General features: G+C 42.6%; 1 protein-coding gene across 7 annotated transcripts in view; it reads right to left on the bottom strand.

Annotated features, from left to right (window-relative positions):
- Positions 1 to 13,210, bottom strand: part of RARB (retinoic acid receptor beta) — a 1,117,211-nt gene that overhangs the window by 1,012,405 nt on the left and 91,596 nt on the right. The window lies entirely within an intron of this gene.

The following is a 13,210-nucleotide window of genomic DNA, read 5'->3' as shown; positions in this document are numbered from 1 at the left end:
GTAGAAAAAAAAATATAGAAAAAAAAAAAAAACATTAATGAATGTGCAAAATGTGCAAAATCTGCAAAAGTGCTATAAGAGGAAAAAGATATAATATTACGTGGCAGAGGATAATATAATCCATTCAATGTGCCCAATTCACAAAGTGCAAAGTGCTAAGGCCAGATAGAAATTCCCAGGAAACAAAAGTAATTAGTTGGTATTACCTTAGGATACCGTGCCAGACCGGCTTGCACATACACGCCCAAAATGGGGCATAGTGGAGATATTAAGCCGGCAGCTGCAGCGCGCGCGCCCTCATGGAGCCGGGCGGACCAGCGGTGACCGGACCCGGACCATGGATGGCTGACCAGACGAGGGGGGAAGCTGCAAGCAGGGGCTCCCCCGCCGCTGCTTCTGGAACCGCAGCCCCTGCCGTTTCCTCAGAACCGACGCAAGCAGGTGCATGGCCCAGGAATCCTCTTGGACTGCAGGTGACTTCGGACTCCTATAGGAACAGGAAACCTAAACTGAGGAGGAGAGGGGACCGCCTCCTTTTATTCTGTAGGTTTCCTGTTCCTGTGGGCGGATCCCTCTCTCTCATGTGGGGTGCTGTCGTGGCGAAGGGTAAAAATGGTCATACAGACCAATGATTATTTTGTAATTTACCATGTTAATTTCTTCTTTTCACTTAAATAAGAACAATGCAATTATAGTATTGTCGTAATCGCACGGCCCTGAAAATTCATGTTGCCATCTCAATTTTCTAAAACATTCCACAATAAAATGAATAGCGTCATTCAAAACCATAACTCGTCCTGCAAAAAACCCTCATATGGATATGTCAACCACACAAAAATATGGTTCCTGAAAGAAGAGGGGAAAAAAAGACTGCACAAAAACAAAGAATGGCTGAAGCGGGAAGGGGTTAACATCTTAGGACAGATGACCGTGGATTTTCTAATTAAAGGTATTTAAGAATGTATTCATAATTACCTTTTCTTAATTTTTTTCTGATTCACTTTTAAGTCCTTTTTTGAGACTATGGAAGTTTATCTACAAACCTTGCTAGCCATAGAGTGAGCAGACACAATATTTTTACAAATTTCCAATGGAATGGCATGTCAGAAATAAGGCTAAGGCCCCTTTCACACATCAGTTTTTTGCCATCAGTCGCAATCCGTCGAATTTTGAAAAAACGAATCCGGCGACTGCTGCCGCCAGATCCGTTTATTTCTCTTAGATTTGTATTAGCGACGGATTGCGATGAATGGCCTCACGTTTCATCCGTCGTTCGCCAGATCTGTCGAAAATTGTTTGTCCGGCGGCCGGAGACAATGGGCAAAGTAACGTTTTTTGTGTACATCGAAAAAATCGGACAGCAACGGATCCGTCGCCGTCCGTCGTTTGCTCGAATGGAAGCCTATGGCACCAGATCTGTCAAATGATGGAATCCACTGACGGATTCCATTTTTTTTTAACTGAGCATGCTCCGATTTATTTAGGATCCAATTAGCCAGATCCGCTAGTCGGATCAGTCGACAAAACGAATCCGTCACATCAGTTTTTCACAATCTGCGAGGAATCCGTCGAGCCAACTGATTGTGATGTGAACGAAAGCAAGAAAAGTCCTCCAAAAATCCATATAAAAACATAATTTTATTAAACCATATTTAAAACATAATTAAAAAAGGGATGATTTCATACAAAAAGGAATGAAAGACACGCAAACATCGGGCAGTGGTGGTGACGTGATAAGACGTTTCGAGGGAGCGCAGGGACGATAAGTAGGATGGCTTAAATATTTTTTGTTTTTCTGATGGCAAGTGGGGTAATAATTGTGGGGTTGATGTCACCTTTGTATTGTTAGGTGACATCAAGCCCATGGCTTAGTAATGGAAAGGAATCTATAAGACACCTATCCATTACTATAGTTGTATGGTCAATAAAGACACAACCAGAATCAAATCCTTTATTAATATCAATTAACCCTTAATTAACCATACTTACTGCATTGTCTACTCTAATTCCCAAATACCTCCATATCCTGCAACAAAAATAAAACAATAAACCAACACAAATATTCCCTGTCTGCTGTAGTCCATTTAATAATGACTGTCCCACGAATGATCTCCCTGTGTAGAGCAGTGACATGTGACTGATCTACACAGCTTCGGTGATACACAGAGTTCACCGCAGTTCGCGCTCTCATGGCACCGCTGCGTGAGAATTTTCTCATGCAGCTGTGCCACAAGTGACAACACGAACTGCGGTAAACTCTCTCACGGCTTCGGGGATCTAGGTGTTTGGTGAGTATGAATGTTGTATGTGATTATGTAAATACATTGTTTTGGGTTTTTTTTTTTTACACTTGAACACAGTCACCGGAAAATGGGACTACTGTCCCATCAATTGCTCATATTGTCACTGTTATATCTGACAGCAGACATAGCAGGATGGGGCCAGTAGTCCCATCAGACGATGCCTGGCTACAGACACCCGCAGACACGCACACACCCAGAGACACACGAGGACAGACCCACACGTATTCTCCGCTCACACACATTCTCCACCCACACACTCTTCCTCCTTCCTTTCTGCAGCATTTTTGGCACGCAAATCCGCAGACCTTTTTACACCTGCGGTTTAACTGCAGATTTGACTGACTCAATGCAAGTCAATGGGTGCAAAAACGCTGCAGATCTGCAAAAAGAATTGATATGCTGCAAAAAAATAAAACGTTGAGAATCAGTTTGGAATTTTCCGCAGCATGTGCACAACAATTCAGGATTCCCATTGATAAACATTGTCTGAGCACGTTTTACGGATTTGGTCCAAATCTGTGAGTAAAAAATGCTGCAGATCCGCAACAAAATCCGCAACGTGTGCACATAGCCTTGTAAGATTATCTAAGCACAGGAACATTATTTTTTTAAATATATCCAATTGTGGAAATGATTATTTAAAGACGTATTGATTAAAATAAACTTTAAAATTAACTCTGTATATGGGAAAAGCCCTTTAATTGGGAGACACCACTTGTATCTCCAGTATTAGATTAGATGCACAGCAGACAGCAGTGTGAGCTGCCTCTTCTTACCAAAGCGATCCTAGTATCTCCATTATTAGATAATGTAGACAGAATGCATAGAAGTGTGAGCAGACTGTTATCTCAGCACCCTTGATATCTACAGTATTAGATCAGATAGGCATAGCAGACAGCAGTGTGAGCAGCCGCTTCTAGTAGGTACTACTGGTATCTTCATTATTAATGTGAAAGGGGACTAACAGCAATATGGTACAGAATCATAGAATAGCAGAGTAGGAAGGGACCTCCAGCGTCATCGTGTTCAACCCCTCTGCTCCATGCAGGATTCACTAAACCATTTCAGACAGACGTCTGTCCAGCCTCAGTTTGAAGACTTCCATTGAAGGAGAATGCACCACCTCTCATTGATCACCCTCACTGGGGAACAGGATAATTGTAATGTTGCAAGTGTTCTCTCAGCTAATGCGCTCCCGATACCTACTGTGACTGCCATATGACGATCACAGAAACAAACAAACCTGGATTGCAGGTCGTATAAGCTTTAGGCTATGTGCACACGTTGCGGATTTTTCACGTTTCTTTCGGCGGTTTTCCACTGCAAAAATGCTTAAAAAACGCTTACATTAAGCATCCTATAATTTTTAATGCATTCCGCAATTTTTGTGCACATGTTGCGTTTTTTTAGAGATAAAAACGTATCGCGGGAAAAAACAAAGCATGTTCATTAATTTTGCGGATTTTTTGCGGATTTCCAGCTATATTATTGCATTGGGAAGCTCCGGAAAAAGGGCAAAAAAAAAAAACCCCACAAAAGATGCGCAAAAAACGTGTGAAAAATGCAAAAAAAAGCCTGCGGATTTCCTGCGAAAGTAGTCTGGATTTGCTCAGGAAAATTCTGCACAGTTTCCTGAACGTGGGCACATAGCCTCACTCCCACAGACATGAATGGAACCCATGTCTAAAAACATCAAATGGCAGTAAGTCACAGAAAAGATGCACAAATGTTTTTGTGCGTGTGACATTTGTCGCCAGGAAGTCCTAGCCTAATAGTTTTATATAGTGCCAAAATGTTCCTGCAGCATCATACAACTAGGAAGCAACATACAAGTACTAAACTGAACTAGAAGACATAACGAGAGGTTAGGCTAAGTACACACTTGCGTTTGGCTGGTCTATCTTGCGTCTACGCTCCGCCTACTTCCGCATGCGTCCTGCGTACCTATCTTTTACACTGGGTATGCAGGGACATGCGTTGTATGTGGATGTGTCCGCATGCGGCGTTTTGACGTGCCCGCTGACCACACTGGAACGCAAAAAGTTGCGTTCCCGTGCAGTCGGCGGGCATGTCAAAATGCCGCATGTGGACACATCCACATACAACGCATGTCCCTGCATACCCAGTGTTAAAGGGCCACTGTCACCCCCCTCCAGCCGTTATAAACTAAAAGAGCCACCTTGTGCAGCAGTAATGCTGCAGTCTAACAAGGTGGCTCTTTTAGTTTTTGATTCATCTATTACCTCAATAAAGCGTTTTAAAAATTGGCGACAAATACCAGATATTGTATCTGGAGGCGGTCCGAATCGTCCTCTATGAATCTCCCAACTGCCGTCACTCTTCTCTTCAGGGGCGATGGTCGCCGCCCCCTTCGCGCTGTTGCTTCTTAAATCCGGCGCCTGCGCTGTGCGTGCCTGCCTGGGGCAGGCGCAGTCTTCATTGTCAGTCACAGCTCAGACGCAGGGTGCCTGACTGCGCCTGTGCGGGCAGTGCGGCCACCCTGTTCCTGAATCCCCGCCCCGCACTGTGTTATTCATTATGCACAGTGCGGGGCTGGGGTTCCTGGGCATGCGCGCTGCGCTTGTCAGACGCTCCCCCGGTCCCCCGCCTTCCAGCGTTGTTCTTTGTGGCTGTTCAAAACGTCGGCAATGAAACCTGTATATTCCGGCAATGCTGGAAGGCGGGGGACCGGGGGAGCGTCTGACAAGCGCAGTGCGCATGCCCAGGAACCCCAGCCCCGCATTGTGCATAATGAATAACACAGTGCGGGGCGGGGATTCAGGAACAGGGTGGCCGCACTGCCCGCATAGGCGCAGTCAGGCACCCTGCGTCTGAGCTGTGACTGACAATGAAGACTGCGCCTGCCCCAGGCAGGCACGCACAGCGCAGGCGCCGGATTTAAGAAGCAACAGCGCGAAGGGGGCGGCGACCATCGCCCCTGAAGAGAAGAGTGACGGCAGTTGGGAGATTCATAGAGGACGATTCGGACCGCCTCCAGATACAATATCTGGTATTTGTGGCCAATTTTTAAAACGCTTTATTGAGGTAATAAATGAATCAAAAACTAAAAGAGCCACCTTGTTAGACTGCAGCATTACTGCTGCACAAGGTGGCTCTTTTAGTTTATAACGGCTGGAGGGGGTGACAGTGGCCCTTTAAAGATAGGTACGCAGGGCAAAGCAGGATGCATAGTAGGCGGAGCGTAGGTGGAGCTTAACGGAGGATGTACGCAGCCATACAAGTCGTAACTTGAAAATAAGTTATTTCTGATTGCACATGTATAGTCAAACATATAATTGCTCATAATTCTGTCCATACCTTCTGTACTGGTTTTCCTTTTCAATCCACCATGTGAGCAAAACTGTACATTGTATACAAAACTGTATTGTATTTTACTTCGACTATTGTCAAAAATTCGGACTATAAAATGCATGTGAAAATAAATATGCATCTGTAAATCTGACATTTTTCTGCTAATGTTTGGAAGCAATATGGATAAACAGATATGGAATAGTATGTATAGACATTTCTTAAGAGTTCAAAGGGATTTCCACCTCTCTTTAAAAACTAGTCAGAGGGAAGAGCTTGGTGTAATATAAAGAAAGAAGTGTTAGGCTGTGTGCACACGTTGCAGATTTTTCGTGTTTTTTTTCGCTATAAAAACGCGAAAAAACGCATACATTATGCATCCCATCATTTAGAATGCATTCCACAATTTTTGTGCACATGATGCGTTTTTTTCCACAGTAAAAAACGCAGCATGTTCATTAATTTTGCGGATTTTTTGCGGATTTGCCACTATATTATTGCATTGTGAACCTCCGGAAAAATCTGCAAAAAAAAAACGCACCAAAAACGCAGTAAAAATGCGAGAAAAACACTCAAAAAACGCATGCGGATTTCTTGCAGAAAATGTCCTGTTTTGCTCAGGATATTTCTGCAAGAAATCCTGAACGTGTGCAAATAGCCTAAGGGAATGTTTCCATGGTCAGTAAACGCTGTGGATTAGACACTGCATAAAGCCACAACGGGCAGATGCTACAGCATAGTGGATGAGATTTTATGAAATCCCATCTCCACTATGCATGCAGGGACACCTCCAGCTTCCCTGCGTAGCCAGACATGCGGAGCCTCTTTCTAGACTGAAGCATGTCTATTTATCTTTTGGAGACGCTCAGTCTCCGCAAGATAAATATCACCGTCCTATGTATAGGATGCGGTGATTCCGCATGTGTTCAATGAACACATGTGGAATCACCTCACGTACAAAAGCCGGCAGAGCTTTAGACAGAGCTGCGTCCAAAGTGCTGCCAATACTGACCGTGGAAACATACCCTAACTTTCCAAGTCTTAACCCCTGCTACTTCAGTACCAGGTGTGACGCTGAGTCACTACTCATGGGTAAGCCATGAGACAGCATAGTTAGAAGGTGAAAAAATAAGAACATTTCAGCTCACCCCTGAGATGTAATTCCGGGCACAAGAAGGAGCATGGCGTCCTCACTGCTGCACACTGTCCAGGGCAATGGGAAAAATAGAAGTGGATCCAGTTCACTCACAGGGCTTATTTCAAAATCAGCAAACTTTTATTAGGTTATCCTTTAAAAATTCAAGATTGTAAACAGACATCTAAGATGGCACAGCAATAACAGGGGGTGGTGAGTAATAAGGCCATACGCGTTTCGAGCAACACGGTTCTTGAACACTGGTTACCAATGTATTTTTAAATAAGCCCTGTAAGTGAACTGGATCCACTTCTATTTTTCCCATAGTTAGAAGGTGCAAGGTCAGATACCAGGAGTGCTTGATGTACAGAGGGACAAGTCAAAGGCGTGGTCAGGAAACAGTCCGGGGTCAAATGCCAGGAGGGTACATCAAAACCAGGGAGTACAACAAACAGATAGTCAGACGCCAATTCCAGGGTCAGACACCTAAAGTGCGAGAGCATCAAAAGCAGAAAGGGTAATCCATAAGAGAAGTCACGACAAATCCAAGGTCCGGCAACAGGGTCAGAGGAAAGAGACACAGAGCTAAGCAAACACATCCAGCTAAGGCAAAGCTGCAACTGACAATGACTACTAACAGCTTGCCAGCTAAATACCTTGCAAATAATTAAAGATGGGAGACATCTGAAGAAGCATCGGCAGATTAAACCAGATAGAACAGCAGGGCTGTCAATAAAAATGTTGAAACCCCAGCATGCCCCATGATCAGATTGGTTGACTGGACTCACACAACCAACAGTCCAGCACACTCCTCATTCTATAGGGCAGTTGAGCTGTCACTCACAGCTTTCCTAGGCTACAGTCCATTATGAAACTGTGACACCAGGGCTGGAAGTGATGACATCCAGACCACCAAATATTTGACTGTGCAGCCAGTCGTTTGTGGCACCGGTATACTGATTTTGTAGTCAATTTTCAAAATGATGTTTCCCTAAATATTTTGTATCGGTGGGGTTTGACCTCAGGAAACCTTGGTTACTGAGAAAGATGGCATTTAAGGTCTTTTCATCTTCTGCACGACTGGCCCTCACCCACTGGAACTTCAATACAGCTCCAGTCAAGTGAGCAAAGTTGTGCTGCAAACTAGTAGACCAGGAGTATTGTTGTGTAGAGAAGTATTGGGACATTCTCAGGGTTTAATCACATTGTTCCATTATTTATTTGACTAAAATGTAGCAAAAAATGTAATTTGAAAGCATTGTGCAATTATACCTCAGAGATCAGTGGTGATCTCTATATAAAGCATGGAAATAAAAAATTAGAAAACACAGGGTTGCTTTCCGTAAAGCATTGTATTAGAGGAACAAATACTTGTAAGTTGCTGCAGGGTTATTGCCTTTCATAAAAGCAAAGAAAATCCGGTTTCGTAAAAAAAAAAAAAAAAAGAAGAGAGAGAGAAATCAGACAACGGATAATAAAACCTCAGACCTAATTTAATTACTAAAAGGACACAACAAGACAAACCCAATAATCTAAACCCTCTCGATGGCCATCATTGGCAGGATGTGATTTGACAATTTTCCCATCTCAAACTTCTTTTTCCAATAGACCTTGCAGCAGTTCCTTGATAATACCAGCTTGTCACTGGGACTGAAAAAGTAATTTTTAAGAAAAGGTATTGATATAAGAAAGGCAGACAACCCAATGTGATTAAGACCAATAGGGACTGTTATTTATCTGTATATACCGTACTTTCTTAACATTGTTCTAAAATAAAAAATAAAAAATTAGAGCGGATCTCCATGTTTCACAAGGCTATAGAATAAACAGTTTGTACAAGTTACGTACAGTATATATAGTCACAAAGGAAGAAATGCAGCACAGCTTTATCACAAGGCTCGGCTGCAGCTCAGCTAGCCCCCAAGATACAAGCAAATTACTACACTGTATTGATTTCTATGTAAGCACGTTCTTCCTTACAGCCACTACACAATGCAGCCCTAGAATGGAGGGACCTAAAGGAACTATACGTCCAAACACTGACCTGCTCCCTCCTGTGTACATGACTTCACGACCTAATACTTACCGAATAGTTATATTCTGGCAAGAAGCAGAAACAGCATATGTATTCTGAGTGGCTACATAACTAACACTCAAAAGCGATGTAGAGGTCTATTAGATACCTAGAAAGTGCAGAATAAGCCATGGACTGGAGCTACACTAGGGGTTATATACAGAATTCATGAAATGGTTATTCCTGTCTCAGCCTTTCAACAATAACCGATTTGACAATCAAAGATGGAGCGATGTAAGCAGCCTACGTGGCTGAGCTTCTCTGTTACCCAAACTCCAACTGAAAGAAATGAGGGTTACGTAAACAGCAAAGCAAAGCAAGCTACACGCTTCTGCAACAATCAAATACTAAAGTGAAGATTATTATAGAAACAGTGACAGACATAGCACAGTTTGCGGTGCTGCTCAGTTTCCAGAACGCAAATTCATTTCTGAAAGAGTTAACCCTTTACCCCCAAGGGTGGTTTGCACGTTAATGACCGGGCCAATTTTTACAATTCTAACCACTGTCCCTTTATGAGGTTATAACTCTGGAATGCTTCAACGGATCCCGGTGATTCTGACATTGTTTTCTCGTGACATATTGTACTTCATGACAGTGGTAAAATTTCTTTGATATTACCTGCGTTTATCTGTGAAAAAAATGGAAATTTGGCAAAAATTTTGAAAGTTTCGCAATTTTCCAACTTTGAATTTTTATGCAATTAAATCACAGAGATATGTCACACAAAATACTTAATAAGTAACATTTCCCACATTTCTACTTTACATCAGCACAATTTTGGAACCAAATTTTTTTTGTTAGGGAGTTATCAGGGTTAAAAGTTGACCAGCAATTTCTCATTTTTACAACACCATTTTTTTTAAGGACCACATCTCATTTGAAGTCATTTTGAGGGGTCTATATGATAGAAAATAACCAAGTGTGACACCATTCTAAAAACTGCACCCCTCAAGGTGCTCAAAACCACATTCAAGAAGTTTATTAACCCTTCAGGTGTTTCTCAGGAATTTTTGGAATGTTTAAATAAAAATGAACATTTAACTTATTTTCACAAAAAATTTACTTCAGCTCCAATTTATTTTATTTTACCAAGGGTAATAGGAGAACATGGACCCCAAAAGTTGTTGTACAATTTGTCTTGAGTACGCCGATACCCCATATGTGAGGGTAAACCACTGTTTGAGCGCATGGCAGAGCTCGGAAGCGAAGGAGCGCCATTTGACTTTTCAATGCAAAATTGACTGGAATTGAGATTGGACGCCATGTTGCGTTTGGAGAGCCCCTGATGTGCCTAAACATTGAAACCCCCCCACAAGTGACACCATTTTGGAAAGTAGACCCCCCTAAGGAACTTATCTAGATGTGTGGTGAGCACTTTGACCCATTAAGTGATTCACAGAAGTTTATAATGCAGAGCCGTAAAAATAAAAAATCATATTTTTTCACAAAAATGATCTTTTCGCCCCCAATTATTTATTTTCCCAAGGGTAAGAGAAGAAATTGGAACCCAAAAGTTGTTGTCCAATTTGTCCTGAGTAGGCTGATACCCCATATGTGGGGGTAAACCATTGTTTGGGCGCATGGGAGAGCTCGGAAGGGAAGGAGCGCCATTTGACTTTTCAATGCAAAATTAACAGGAATTGAGATGGGACGCCATGTTGCGTTTGGAGAGCCACTGATGTGCCTAAACATTGAAACCCCCCACAAGTGACACCATTTTGGAAAGTAGACTCCCTAAGGAACTTATCTAGATGTGTGGTGAGCACTTTGACCCATTAAGTGATACGCAGAAGTTTATAATGCAGAGCCGTAAAAATAAAAAATCATATTTTTTCATAAAAATGATCTTTTCGCCCCCAATTTTTTATTTTCCCAAGGGTAAGAGAAGAAATTGGACCCCAAAAGTTGTTGTCCAATTTGTCCTGAGTACGCTGATACCCCATGTATGGGGGTAAACCACTGTTTGGGCGCATGGGAGAGCTCGGAAGGGAAGGAGCGCCGTTTGACTTTTCAATGCAAAATTGACAGGAATTGAGATGGGACACCATGTTGCGTTTGGAGAGCCACTGATGTGCCTAAACATTGAAACCCCCCACAAGTGACACCATTTTGGAAAGTAGACCCCCTAAGGAACTCATCTAGATGTGTTGAGAGCTTTGACCCCCCAAGTGTTTCACTACAGTTTATAACGCAGAGCCGTGAAAATAAAAATTATTTTTTTTCCACAAAAATTATTTTTTAGCCCCCAGTTTTGTAGTTTTCCAAGGGTAACAGTTGAAATTTGACCCAAAAAGCTGTTGTCCAATTGGTCCTGGGTACGCTGATACCCCATATGTGGGGGGGAACCACCGTTTGAGCGCATGGCAGAGCTCGGAAGGGAAGGAGCGTCATTTGGAATGCAGACTTAGGTGGATTGGTCTGCAGGCGTCACATTGCGTTTGCAGAGCCCCTAATGTACCTAAACATTAGAAACCCCCCACAAGTGACCCCATATTGGAAACTAGACCCCCCAAGGAACTTATCTAGATGTGTTGTGAGAACTTTGAACCCCTAAGTGTTTCACTACAGTTTATAACGCAGAGCCGTGAAAATAAAAAATCTTTTTTTTTTACCAGAAAAAATATTTTTTGGCCCCCAGTTTTGTATTTTCCCAAGGGTAACAGGAGAAATTGGACCCCAAAAGTTGTTGTCCAATGTGTCCTGTGTACGCTGATACCCCATATGTTGGGGTAAACCCCTGTTTGGGCGCACGGGAGAGCTCGGAAGGGAAGGAGCACTGTTTTACTTTTTCAACGCAGAATTGGCTGTAATTGAGATCGGACGCCATGTCACGTTTGGAGAGCCCCTGATGTGCCTAAACAGTGGAAACGCCCCAATTATAACTGAAAGCCTAATCCAAACACATCCCTAACCCTAATCCCAACGGTAACCCTAAGCACACCCCTAACCCTGACACACCCCTAACCCTAATCCCAACCCTATTCCCAACCGTAAATGTAATCCAAACCCTAACCCTAGCCTCAACCCTAACCCTAACTTTAGCCCCAATCCTTACTGTAGCGTTAACCCTAGCCCCAACCCTAACCCCAACCCTAGCTCTAGCCCCAACCCTAGCCCTAACCCTAGCTCTAACCCTAACCCTAGCCCTAACCCTAGCCCGAACCATAGCCCTAACCCTAGTCCTAACCCTAGTCCTAACTCTAATGTGAAAATGGAAATAAATAAATTTTTTTTAATTTTTTAATTTTTCCCTAACTAAGGGGGTGATGAAGGGGGTTTGATTTACTTTTATAGCGGGTTTTTTAGCGGATTTTTATGATTGGCAGCCGTCACACACTGAAAGATGCTGTTTATTGCAAAAAATATTTTTTGGGTTACCACATTTTGAGAGCTATAATTTTTCCATATTTTGGTCCACAGAGTCATGTGAGGTCTTGTTTTTTGCGGGACGAGTTGACGTTTTTATTGGTAACATTTTCGGGCATGTGACATTTTTTGATCGCTTTTTATTCCGATTTTTGTGAGGCAGAATGACCAAAAACCAGCTATTCATGAATTTTTTTGGGGGGAGGCGTTTATACCGTTCCGCGTTTGGTAAAATGGATAAAGCAGTTTTATTCTTCGGGTCAGTACGATTACTGCGATACCTCATTTATATCTTTTTTTATGTTTTGGCGCTTTCATACGATAAAAACTATTTTATAGAAAAAATTATTATTTTTGCATCGCTTTATTCTGAGGAATATAACTTTTTTATTTTTTCTTTGATGACGCTGTATGGCGGCTCGTTTTTTGCGGGACAAGATGACGTTTTCAGCAATACCATGGTTATTTATATCCGTCTTTTTGATCGCGTGTTATTCCACTTTTTGTTTGGTGGTATGATAATAAAGCGTTTTTTGCCTCTTTTTTTACGGTGTTCACTGAAGGGGTTAACTAGTGGGACAGTTTTATAGGATGGGTCGTTACGGACGCGGCGATACTAAATATGTGTATTTTTATTGTTTTTTTTATTTAGATAAAGAAATGTATTTATATGAACAATATATATATTTTTTTGGGGGGGGAATTTTTTTTTTTTTTTTTTTTTTTTTTACACATGTGAATATTTTTTTTTTTACACTATAACATTGCCCCAGGGGGGGCATCATGTTATAGTGTAAGATCGCTGATCTGACACTTTGCTGTGCACTGTGTCAGATCGGCGATCTGACATGCACAGCTCCAGGCTTCCCGGCGCCTGCTCTGAGCAGGCGCTGTGAAGCCACCTCCCTGCAGGACCCGGATGCAGCGGCCATTTTGGATCCGGGCCTGCTGCAGGGAGGAGGAGGTAAGAGACCCTCGGAGCAACGCGATCACATCGCGTTGCTCCGGGGGTCTCAGGGA

The sequence above is a fragment of the Ranitomeya variabilis genome, chromosome 6, assembly GCF_051348905.1.
Source record: "Ranitomeya variabilis isolate aRanVar5 chromosome 6, aRanVar5.hap1, whole genome shotgun sequence".
NCBI classification, from domain to species: domain Eukaryota; kingdom Metazoa; phylum Chordata; class Amphibia; order Anura; family Dendrobatidae; genus Ranitomeya; species Ranitomeya variabilis.
The sequence above is the reverse complement of the archived record's forward strand: the minus strand, read 5'-3'. Positions and strand labels throughout refer to the sequence as shown.